Consider the following 12891-nt stretch of genomic DNA (forward strand, 5'->3'; position numbering starts at 1 on the left):
AGCCAGACTGAGGAGGGAGGAATGGATACTTACAGACTCGGGGTCCTGGACGCACAGAGGCGCGCAGCCACCTCCCCACCTCCCCCACATGGCACTCAGATGATTTAAATATCACAGCCACAGGAGCCAGACACATGTTTCAATGTCACCCCAATTATGGGGCTTGCAGTTGTATGGCCCTTGAGGAAAGCACCAGGGATGGATGCTTGCTGAATGAGAGAATGAGAGCCACACAGCTACAGAGGCCCAGCTCCTGAGCCTTCTTCTAAGGAAGATGGGAAACTATGGGGCCCAGCTGTGCTGTGGCATCTTGAACAAATGCTTGGCCACTGCTGTGAAATGGATGGACAGGATCTGTACCTTGCATATACAACCATGTTTGGGAGGGACGAGAGCCACAGTGCTATGTGAACTAACACGGTGACAAGATGCTGCAGTTACTGCTAAGGGTCCTCCAGATAGCAGTTAAAGGGCAGGGCAACTAGAAAGAGCTTCTAAGGACTGACTTGTTATGGTGGTGGTTCCTGCTGCTGCTATTAAAGGGGAGGGGAGCAGACCTGCTCCGTGTGACCCCAGAGGCAGAACGAGGACGTTGAGCAGTAGGGGAACCATAGGAGGAAGACTTGTGTAACAGAGCTATGCAAAGACAGTGAGCTTGCATCGCTGGATGTGTCTAAGCTAAAGCTGGAAGAGCGTTTGCCAGTGATGCTGTGAGAGAACCCAGGCCTTGGATGCAAGAAGGAGGTTTGGTCTGAATCACCTCTTGGGTCCTTTCCAGTCTACATTCTCTAATTTCAGATTTGGTGGGAGGCAGCGTGGAGCAAAGGGGAAGAAGTTAAACCAGGAACTGGAACCAGGTGTCCTGGATTCAGCCTGGCTCTGCCCAGCTGGCTGGACTGTCCGCCACACCCTTTCCTGCCCTAGGCTTGACAGCCTAAGACAGTTGCTTCACCAGATCAATGTGCTTGAAACTCTTCCGGTTGTGATGCCTTTTCAGGTGGCCTCTTATGTGGAAGGCCATACAGTGTCGAGCTGAGACAGAGCTGCTTGCCCCTTCCCCCTGGTGACTTGGCGGCCCCTTCTTGCAGAGGAACATGGTTTGGAGAACATGGCTTGGAAATTAAGCTCTGGCAATCCTCAAGCTCTCCACTAGTATTAGGGATGGGTTCCAGGATCAACTGGGAAGACAGATCCCCCTCTTTTCATCATCTGAGGAAGCCCTCCCAGGGCCTGAGCCCCAGTCCCTCCCCACTTCCCCTCCCCTGCCCTGAAAGTCACAGGTGGGAGTGTGGATTTGCACAGGAAATGACTCGATTAATGTCCGTGGTTCTGTCAGAGATGTAGGGTGAAAGGAGATGGTCAGAATTATGAAAACATGCCCGAGTCCCTGGGGAAATCGGTCCGTTTTGATATCCTGGGCTAGTAATCAGTCTGTGGGGAGCCCGAGCATGTGCTTCCTGAGTTGCCCGTAACCATCTCTGCTGTCTGAGTGATGCTTCAGCAACAGCGTGGACAGCAGCCTGACTCGGGGTGGGGAATGGGAGATGCAGAGGGGGCTCGATACTGCAAGCTCAGCCCCTCCCCTCCAATGCAAAGTATGCCCCAATACCTAAACTGTAACTCCGTTTTTGCAAGCAGTGTTCAGAAAAGTGGAGACTATTATCCAACATCACGTGGCACTGAATCTGCCTGTTGCATGGATATTTGCTCCTTGGTGAGCTCCTGGAAGACAGGGTCGGTGCCAGTCCACCAGGTGGGCACTGGAGAGGCTCCCCCAGGGCTCCTGAGATGCCCTTTCCTGGATCAGGTGCTCCTCCCCGGCTTCTGTGGCCTTTTGCTTCCAATGGCTGACACCCGCGACTCCCCTTCAGCGGGCTGACTTTCCCACACGTGCAGACAGACCGAAGTACCTGGGAACTTACCTTCCCCACTGGCCACTGACTGACAGGTGCAGGAGGGTGGAGCTGCTCCCTGGTCTCAGGACAAGACAACTGTGAGTGTCACTTACACTGTAGAGCACCCCATGGGATGAGGCTGAAGCTGCCCCCGTGGGCTGAAACGACTCCCTTACTAGCTTCCTCCTCTGCCCTCTCCTGCTTCCCACTCTCTTATGGTTTTTTCTGGCAGCACCTTCTTAGTAAAGCGCTGCACACAAATCCTCGTCTCAGAGACTCCTTCTGGGGGACTTGACTCAAGATAATCTCTGTGACCCCAGCCCCTAGGGCCTGATTGTGGAATGGAGCAAGCAAATGAAGCCATGAAAAGGACACTAGAGATGAAGTCCAACTCCTCATTTCGTAGATGAAAAAACTGAGGCCCAGAGAGGGGAAGGTGCATCCCCAAGGTCTCACAGGGAGGCAGAGGCTGAGTTGAGCTAGAACCCTGGTTCCGGACTTGCAGGCCAGGGGGCTGTCCTCACTGCTGAGTCTCCATGCTTCCGGGAAATCCTTTTACTGCTGAAGAAGAATGTTTTCAGAGCCTCATGAATTGATTCTCTAAATCCCTGCCCCGCCTCCTCCACACCAGGCTGCCTCAGTATACACATCTGCATAATGGGGCAGGCACTACGTGCAATTTGAGTCCTTTCTCTGGCATTCAGTTCCAGAGATCTGTTCCATGTTTTACCTGCAATTCTAAAAAGTCTCTTTCTTAAAACACCCCGGAATTGGGTTAAATTCAGTAATAGTAGAGTTTCTGGTTATAAATCCATGGCAAGCAGCTGTTGTTCAATTGCTAAAGCTAGAAGAGAGGAGGAATCCTTTTGCCCTTCTTAAGGAACCCAGAAAATAGCCAGAGAGAAAAGGATCTTAGCTCTGATGGAGGGTTACAGACAAATGACCCACGGACAAAGACAGACCTGAGTTGGTGGCCCAGAGCGGGGCAGGGTCTTGCCCAGTTTCTCATATCAAATCAGGAGCAAGGCCAGGGAAGGACCCAGAACTCTTATCTCCAAAGTCAGGAATCTTTCATTTTTCACTCAGATTGCTGTTGTGGTTGGTTGTCAAAGCCTCTTCAGGTTTGGACTACCCGGGTCTACAGGGTTACCTAGTCCAGAAATCTCCATAGCTGTAAGACAGACATATGCCTGGGGGCTGGCCGGGCTGTAAAAGGCCTCTAACATTTTTCCTGGTGATGTTGATGGCTGTCATCCATCCTTCCCTCCCTTATGTGTATGCTTCTCCACCCATCGGGAGGTGGACTCTGTTTCCCTGCCCCTTGAACCTGGACGGCCTTGTGATCTACTTTGACCAATCGAATGTGGCAGAAGTGATGTTCTGAAACTCCCAACCCCAGATCTTAAGTGGACTAGAAGCTTCTACTTTTTCCCTCTTGGAAGCCAGTTGCTATGTAAGAAGTCCAATTACTCTGAGACCATCATATAGTGAAGAAACCCAAGCTAACCACATGGAGAACTACCAATGCACTAGATATGTGAGTGAGTCTTGGAATTTTCGGCCCAACCTCAGCTGACTGCAGCCAATGGAATGACCTCGGCTGATGCCATATGTAGGAGAACAACCCTCCAACTGAGCTCAGCCAACTCACAGAGTCATGAGAAGTAATCAGCTGTTGTTGTTGTACATCACTACATTTAGGGGTGGTTTGTTTTGCAGCAATAGATAACTGAAATACCTACTTTCAAGTGTTTTCTGACCAAGAATTATTAGCAACTTAGTGAAACAGGTGGTAGGGTCAAGTTCATGGAGCTCAGTGTGGAGGGACCTGCCAGGTGTGAGCCATTTGTCTTGGTCCCACCTGGTCTGTTTCTGACTGGGAAGATGCTGCTCCCACTACTGCACTGTCTTCAGACTCTGCCCTGGTCTGTTGTCACTGCAGGGCAGTGAATCTGAATTTGGAGTCGGGTGGCTGAGAGCATAGAGTAAGCTGATGAATGGTGGCAAAGGTCAGGGCCAGGGGGCAGGAGGGTAACGCCATAGTGACCCTCTTAACCCATCCTTAGGATTAGGGTCATTGAGTCAACAATGTTCACCCCATGTCAGGTTCTGTTGAGGACCCTGGGGAAAGGGGACGGGTCAGAATGGGCCCCTGCTTGCATGGAGTGCCCTGGAGAGAAAGACCCAGAAACAGTCCATCTTAGGCAAAGGGATGAGGATGCCCAGGGGAGGGAAGGAATGGTTTCTCCCTCAGGTGGTCAGGGAGGGGAGGTGACATTTGATCTGAGCTTTAAGTGGAAGAGAACTTTTCCTGGTTCAGAATGGTTGAGTGAAGGAGCCCAAGAGAAAGAAAGAGCACATGAAAGTCTCAGGGGAGGGAAAGTCTGGTTACATTCACTGGAGGGGATGGGCTGCGGCTGGGGTTGGGAAAATCAGTGGGTGCCCTTCAGAGAGGATTCAGGCTATTCTAATTGAGAAAACTGAAAGGCAGAAGGCAAAGGGGGCCCCCAGAAAGGGCCTAGATAGGAAGCTGGGTGGCTAGGAAACCTCTTCTCACTGTGTCCGAAAGGGCAGAAAATGGAAGGCACCCGGAGGTGGGATGCAGAGAGGGGATCAAGTGTTCTGGGCCTGGTTCCCTCCCCAACCACCTGCAAGAGCTTGGGCACATCCCTTCCCCTCCATGAGCCTCAGTGGCCTCAAAACATGGTCAGCAAATATTCAATGAGAACTTGCTCTCAGGCACTGGGGATCTGGAGAGGAACAAGTCAGATCCCCACCCAGGAGGGGCTCCTGGGCCAAAGAGGAGACAGACAATAAATGGTCCATTTCAATAAAATGAAGTAAGGGCCGGGTTTGGGGGTCCCTTGTTTTGAGTAGAATGCAGCAGTGATGGGATGCGGGGCTGCGGGGAACATCTCGCTTTTGTGTCCACATGAAATCCTAGGCCACCCAGTAGGTGTTAGGCTGGAGAAGATACATCATGAGATCAGAGATTCTCAGAGCGTGTTTCTCTGTCCAGCAGCACCGTCATCCCCTGGGAACCTCTTGGAAAAGCAAATTCTTGGGTTCCACCGCACACCTTCTGAGTCAGAAACTCTGGAGATGGAGCCCAGTTGACTCTGTTGCATGCTAGAGTTTTTGCAAACCACTGCATCAGACCATAATTGTCTATTGGCTTGAGGGTTTGGTAATCAGTATTTGGTATTTGCAGTTTGTAGCAGGCAATCAGGTGTTGTTGATTAGTTTAATGGATTCTGGGGTTTTGTTATATTTCCCAATCTACTGCTTGATTTATTGGTCCAACTGTCATTGACTTCTGGTCCCATAGCGCACCCCTTCCTGTGGCCCCAAAGACAAGCTGTTTTTGAGCACCCTTATCCTTTAGTGGCTTCAGTTCTCCTGCCTCTGAAATGGTGGAGGGAGAGTGGTTGGGGTGTTGGAGTGCATGAGCACAAATGTTCTGGGTGCTGGCAACTGTTCTGGGAGTGCTTAGAGCTGGACACGCAGAGCCCAGAGTGAATGCTGAGGGCAGAGAGCAGGTAAAGGACAAAGCCAGGCCCCATGGGACCCAACCCCAGCTCTACCTAAACCACATGCGAGAGCACACAGAGGCAGCACAGCTCCTTTCTAATGGGGTGAGAGGGCCGTGAGTTCCTCAGGATCTTCTTCAGCCCCCTCCTCACCCCCAAAGTCACCCCAAATAAACACACGGCTTCCAGAAGCTCCATGTACCAAGACCCCCTCCTTCCCAATACAGTGTTGCCCTGAAATCCCTCCTATATAAAGTCTAGAGCTGTCCCTACTAAAGGGTCTCCAGTGGCTTCTGGGAAGAGGTGGCATCACAGACAGTCCTTGAGAGCTGAGCAGGAGTCTTCCAGGCCCAGGGATGGAGGCCTGAGGGGCAAGACGCAATTTGGGTGCCACGAGAAGACCCCTGTGGCAGGCACATGAGGTTTATGACGAGGGATGGAAAAGGCCAAAGGCAGATCAGACAGAAAGGACCTCCAGGGCCAGGGCAGAACATTTTAAATTTATCTTCTAAGCCTGTATTTGTCCCACAATCCTTAGCAGCCAAATCCTTTTAAGAAATGAAACCATCCATCAGTCCCTTATGAATAAACCAGATACCAACAGCTAACAGTTATTGACCACTCTCTATATGCCTGGACCAATTCACTAAATCCGTGGCATGTGGAATACCTGTTTTATGTTTGGTGAGAGGTGGAGGTGGGCTTCGTACCCAGGTGTCCTGGTGTCAGAGCCTCTGCACTCAAGCACTGTGCAGTTTCCCTCTCACCATGTGTGAACAGGACTGCTTTGTTGAAGTGGGGCCGGGGGATGGTTCTCCACTGGCTCAGACTCCCATTGCCCTCAGAGAGGGCCACGAGTCTCCTCCAGGTGACACAGTGGCTGGAGGGAGAAGGGGCTGAGATACACATTCTTATCTGCCCCAGGATTTGGAAGGAGGGAACTGAGTTACAACTTAATGTTGTGACTCGGGGTGGGTGGGGGTGTTCCTCTGTGCGGTGGCGTGTGTGTGAGTGGGCTGGATTGGAGAGGGAGGGAGAGCTGCAGGGGATCCCCATGAGAGAGGGGGCTCTGGACCAGGCAGAGGCAGGAGACAGAGCTGGGACAGATGTGACGGCCTCTTTCCAGCTCTAGCCCTGGGCTGGAGGTCAGGGGACCCCACTTCTCAGCCCAGCTCGATCACTGCTGACTCACCCTGTGGTTATAAATCCCTGTCCCTTTCTGGGGGTTCTGCTTCCCAGCTGTACAGTGACAAGGTTGGACTAGGTCAGCAGTTTGCATCGGTTTCAGCAGCAGCGTTCAAACATATCTATGGATGAAAGTCCAGTTGATAAACTGACAGGAGTGACAGTATTGCAAATTTATGTTTCAATTCAAATTTATAACCACAAGTTATTATAAAATCAGTCAATGAGAACGAGTCTATTTCAATAACCTAAATAATTTGAAATTGGGCATTATGAATAATAGTTGCAGTCTGGCATCAGCATCAATATCTCATTTATTTCAGTATTTTGTTTGGGTTTCACTGTATCATGAAAATCCTGATCCACACTGAAAGGTAGTTGCAAAGGGTAACACTTTACCTCAGAATATCAGAACATTCTTCAATTAAACTGATCCAGGGGCTTCAAGAGAAATAATAGGCAATTATTTTGTTTCAGGGTTGAATTGTTAATAATATCTGAGCCCTGCTCTCCTTCCTTATGCGGCATTAAATTTGGAGGGAGATGATGAGTAGGTTTCTTAGTTTAAGTAATCACTGTTTGGCAGAAAAATACTTTTCAAATGTAGCTTGAAGGGTGTTCAGAATTATCATGAAGAAAATCTCACGCCTCAGCGCCCATCTCTGACAGCTCTTCCCTCAAATTTTCTAAACAGTCAAATTTATTTTGTTTTGCCTCTTACATCTAAGCTTCAGGATTCGATTTTTAACCTAAACTCTTTCTAGAGTTGTAAGCGAGGTACCAGTGTCACCTTACAATTGTCAAACTGAGCTCACTTGAGGTAACAGAAGTCAGACAAGAAGTATACAAACTAACAATGAGCGTTAAAAGTGTTTTATAATAAGTAGCTAGACTTGTGGCGTTTTTACACACCCGTTACCTCTCAGCCCTCCGGCTGTGTTGGATGTTTTATTGAACATTTTTTATTCATTTTTTGAAGGGGACACAGAGAATAAGCAGATAAATATATAATTTAATCAGAGCTGGTGAAAAGTGCTAGCAGTAATATCAACAAGAAAAATAAAACTGGGTAAGGGCATAGAGAGCAAAAAGGAGGTGCTGCAGGGGGCAGGGAGATTTCAAGGATAGTCTCTGAAGAGAGGAGATTTGAGCTGAAATCTGATGGAAAGAGGAAGTGAGCCAGATAAACATACAGGGGGAGAGCATTCCAGAGGGAATAGCACATGCAAAGGCCCCAGGGCAGGCATGTGCTGGGCTGTTCGAGGCGCACTGAGGTGACCGGGTGGCTGGAGCAGTGCACTTCACTGATGTAGGTTGGATTGTGTCCCTCCTAAAGAGGGACCAAGCTCCAACCCCTGGTACCTGTGAGTGGGACCTTGTTTGGAAATAGGGTCTCTGCAAATGAAATGAGGTAAGAGGGGGTCACACTGGGCTAGGGTGGGTCCAAGTCCAATGTGACTGGTGCCCTTTTAAGAGGGTTGCGGGACACTGATTACGTGCTTCGACTTGGCGGGCCTCGGCCAGGGGATCGGCCACCCCTGGGGAGGGTAGTGGGTACGGGTGAACAGCGCCCTTCACAGCCCCCCGGGCCTGGGAAAGTGAGGCCGGAGGCAGGCCCCATTTCCTCACCCAAAATACCACTGTTAGGGGAGGCTTGCCGGAGGGAACCGCCTTTTCCCCACCCCCTTATCTTGCCCGGACACTCCCCGTTGCCAGTGCAACTCCCATCACCACCAGTGCGCATACATTGTTGCCAGACACCGTTGCCAGAGCAACTCCCGCCCCTTTTCAAACAACCTCCGCACCCTCTCAGAACCAATCCTAGCCTTTATCCCCTCAGCATTGACTTGTAACAACCCCCGCCCTCTATGCCAGCCTATATAACCTGTGCTCACCCCTAATAAACTCTCTTGGCTTCTCCACCCTCAAAGAACCGTGTCCTGCCTGTTCCTTCTCGCCGCCCTCCACACCTTGCACGCCTCCGCCGGGGACCGGGCCCAGTCCCCCGCCTCGCCCTCGCCTCCGGGAAAGAGCCCCCGCCGCCGGTACCCTCCGAGCAACGCCGAGAGCCGAGGGTTCAGCAACCGGCCGCCCCCCCCCCCAGACAATTCAACTGCGACCGCAAGGGTAATTTGTACACAGACAGACACAGAGGAAAGATGGCCATTGAAGATGGGGGCAAAGACAAGTGTTTTGTTGTCCTAGAAGGAACATCGAGGATTGAAGGATTGCAAGGATTGCCAGAAGCAAGGAACAAGCAAGGAAGAAGCAAGGAAGAAGCAAGGAGGAAGCAAGGAAGGCTTCTCTCCTGGAGCCTTCCAAGAGAGCATGGCCCTGCAGATGCTTTGATTTCGGACTTCTATCTTCCAGAACCGGGAGAGAATACATTTCTGCTTCTTAAGCCACCAGTTTGTGGTACTTTGTTGCAGCAGCCCCAGGACCCCAAGACAGTCACCCAGGAGCCCACGCGGACAAGTGACATTGTCATGTCCAGGCCTGAATGACTAGAGGAGACCCTCACAGGAGAGCAACATTCCTAAGCAGTACCATGTTCCTGACTCTACCTGGAAGCCCCGGGAGGGCCAAGGAATCTCTCTTGCCTGGCAGCACGAGTACACACTTTGGGGGGTTCCCAGGGGCTAAAATTTGCTTCAAGATTTAAAACATATAACATATTTACTTAGGCAATGTTTGGCACAGCTACTAAAGGTCTTCTTTGGACCATGGAGGTTCCCCAAACTCTGGTTTGGAAACCACAGGCCTCAGCACTGTCCCAGGCCCTTCCCGTGCTGACACGAGGGCCACCCAGCCCTCCCTGGGCACCAGCATCGTTTATGCTCCCCTCCCCCACCCCCGGATGTTTCCAGGACAGAAAAACCAGCCCCCCTGGTCGCCACCCCCACCTCGCCCACCCCCCAGCCTGTGGGATTCCCTTCTAGGAAAGTCATTACTGCCTGTCTTGGTTGTATGCCAGCTCTAAAGTGTCTTTTTAATTGCATCTAATTTGGCCTCATCTCATTAAATCCTTAATTTAAACCGGAGCGAACCCTCCAGCTCTGGCTGCCTAATGACAAAGGGGCCTGCACTGCCCATCCCCCTGCAGCACAGCTCCCCAAGTCGGGGCTGCTCTCATTTCCAGGTGGTCTCTCTGGGAGGCTTCTGACAAGTGGCTGTCGTCGTCGCCACGCTGAGCATGGAGCCAAGCCAAGAGTGCTTCCGGGGGGTGGTAATTACTGGTAAAGGCTCAACCCTCAACTCCATGAGTGAGCTCTCTGGCTCACAGGTCCAAAGTTGCTGCAGCGACAGCATCCAATTCTAGGGGAAGATACTCAGTTAAACAATAATGCATGAGTGATAACTATAGGAGCCACTACTGAGCGCTGGACAGCGTGCTTTAGACACATGATCTCACTGGGGGAGGGGTCGCTGGCCTTCTGCAGGTGGGGAAATTCAGGCTCAAAGATAGCAAGTGATATCCCTCAGGACATCCCTGCCATCTCCCCCAGTCCAACCTCATGTCCCACCAGGCTCACCCTTGGCAACTCTGCTCCAGCCACCCGGTCACCTCAGTGAGCCTCGAACAGCCCAGCACATGCCTGCCCTGGGGCCTTTGCATGTGCTATTCCCTCTGGAATGCTCTCCCCCTGTATGTTTATCTGGCTCACTTTCTCTTTCCATCAGATTTCAGCTCAAATCTCCTCTTTTCAGAGAGACTATCCTTGAAATCTCCCTGCCCCCTGCAGCACCTCCTTTTTGCTCTCTATGCCCTTACCCAGTTTTATTTTTCTTGTTGTTATTACTGCTAGCACTTTTCACCAGCTCTGATTAAATTATATATTTATCTGCTTATTCTCTGTGTCCCCTTCAAAAAATGAAGAACTCTAAGGGCAGAAGATTTTTTTGTCCTCATCACTGCTTAATGCCTGATACCTAGAACAATGTCTGGCACATGCTAGGTCTTCAATTTATATATTTTTTGCTTGACTCCATTGTGGCTGTGTCTAACCATCTCAGGAAGACATACACCTTCCTGTCCCTCTTCAGCTCTGGTGGTTGCCAGGACTGAGATCTCCCCCAAGTTCCTTCCCTGGAGCTGATATCCATGACTGCACCCCAGAGACCTCAGGGGTGGGGCTGTGTGGACAAAGAGGGGAGGAGCCCAGTTCCTCCACTTTGTTCAGCAATTATTTAATGAGCACCACCTGCGTGCCCAGGCCTGGGCGGACACTGGGGACAGAAATGAATCCAAACCGGTCCTTGCCCTGAGGAGCTCCCGGGCTGGCTGGGGAGGCAGGTGTGGGCACAAGCATTACAACTCAGGGTACAAAGGGCCCGGGTCGGGGTAGGGGAGGAGGAAAAGGCTCCCAGGGGGAAGGAATTTCAGAGCTGAGTCTTGAAGGGCGAATAGCCAGGCAAGGGGAAGGAAGGCCGGGCCTGGCAGCCTGAAGAATAGATTCTGGAGCAGGGAACTACCTGAGCCCTCTGCCAAGAGGTTCCAGCTTCAGCCTGCAGGTAATGAGTGGCTACTGAAGGCAGAGGGGGTGGAACGTCATTCCAGTTACGTTTCTTATTACTGAAGTAAAACATCCGATAGGGGAAAATTTGTAAAATATCAATTAGCAAAAAGACCTGAATACAAATCACCCCCTAATGATCTGTAAAACAATTGCAGCACTTAGTGCATTTTTTTCTGTTCAGATAAGCACCCAGTCACCCAAGCAGAGTGCTAGAGGTCTCTGGCCTTCTTTCCTTCACACACTGTATGTTCTTTCACAAGCATGGATGTGTAAGACAAATTTAAATTTTCTTTAAACCAGACCACCCTGCCAGGATGGGGGGCCTTTGGGCTCAGTCACTCAAGAGAGGGAGGTCATCCACCCCTACGTGGGACCCGACTCCCAGGGGTGTAAATCTCCCTGGCAACGCAGAGTATGACTCCCGGGGATGAATGTGGACCCGGCATCGTGGGACTGAGAGTATCTTCTTGACCAAAAGGGGGATGCAAAATGAGACGAAATAGTTTCAGTGGCTGAGAGATTTCAAATGGAGTCGAGAGGTCACTCTGGTGGACATTCTTATGCACTATATAGATAACACCTCTTAGGTTTTAATGTATTGGAATAGCTAGAAGTAAATACCTGAAACTACCAAACTCCAGCTCAGCAGTCTGGACTCCTGAAGACAATTATAAAATAATGTAGATTACAAGGGGTGACAGTGTGATTGTGAAGACCTTGTGGATCACACCCCCTTTATCTAGTGTATGGATGAGTAGAAAAATGGGGATAAAAACTAAAGGACAAATGGGATGGGATGGGGGGATGATTTGGGTGTTCTTTTTTCACTTTTATTTTTTATTCTTGTTCTGGTTCTTTCTGATGTAAGGAAAATGTTCAGAGATAGATTGTGGTGATGAACGCATAACTATGTTATCATATTGTGGACAGTGGATTGTATACCATGGATGATTATATGGTGTGTGAATGTATTTCAATAAAACTGAATTTAATAAAAATAAAAAAATAAAAAAAAAGAGGGAGGTCAGCAGCTCACCCACCGGAGGACCCCGGGATACCGGGAAATGCGGTGAATGACCTCGAGCCCTCCATCTGCCGTGGCTGCCCCTCAGGGCCTGCATGTGGGCACTGCCAGCAGCCCTGTGGCCTGGTGCCACCTCTCGTGCCTAGGAATCTCTGCTGAGCCTGGACACTGTGGAGACAAAGCCCAGACCCTTTGGGGACACACACAGCCATCCTCGCAGCGGATGACCACCTCCCCTCCCGGCCCCGACTCCCCACAGACCTCCCCTACCCGCCCAGACACGGGCACTCGCACAGACTAGCTCCTCTCTCCCCTCCTCCCTAGTACAAACCCCTCAAGCAGCTCAAGCTTTTGGAAAACAGAAGCTAAAATGGAATTGATGCCTGCAAGCAACTCCCTCCTAGTGAAGGGAGAGCAGAGGCCTGGTTCCTTCCTCGAACAGTTAGAAGAAATGCAGACAAACATCTCAATACATTATCTACCAGGTGCATACATACATAATTTAAAGATAAAATAGAAAACACAAGCCTCTGCCTCTTTACAGTGTCGACAACAGAGCCAGCCTCCTTCCTTCCTGAGGTGGACGGGTACCCAGAAAGCCTGGAAGGAGCAGGAACTGGGCCTGCCTCTCCCCTTCAGGCTGACGAGGGGGGCAGGTAATGAGGCCTGGGGCAGCAGACTCGCTTTCACACTTCTTCCTGATAATTGGGCACTACTCTCAAGAGCAGGTGGGCCCTGAT

This window comes from Choloepus didactylus, chromosome 10 (assembly GCF_015220235.1).
Source record: "Choloepus didactylus isolate mChoDid1 chromosome 10, mChoDid1.pri, whole genome shotgun sequence".
Taxonomy (NCBI): Eukaryota; Metazoa; Chordata; class Mammalia; order Pilosa; family Megalonychidae; genus Choloepus; species Choloepus didactylus.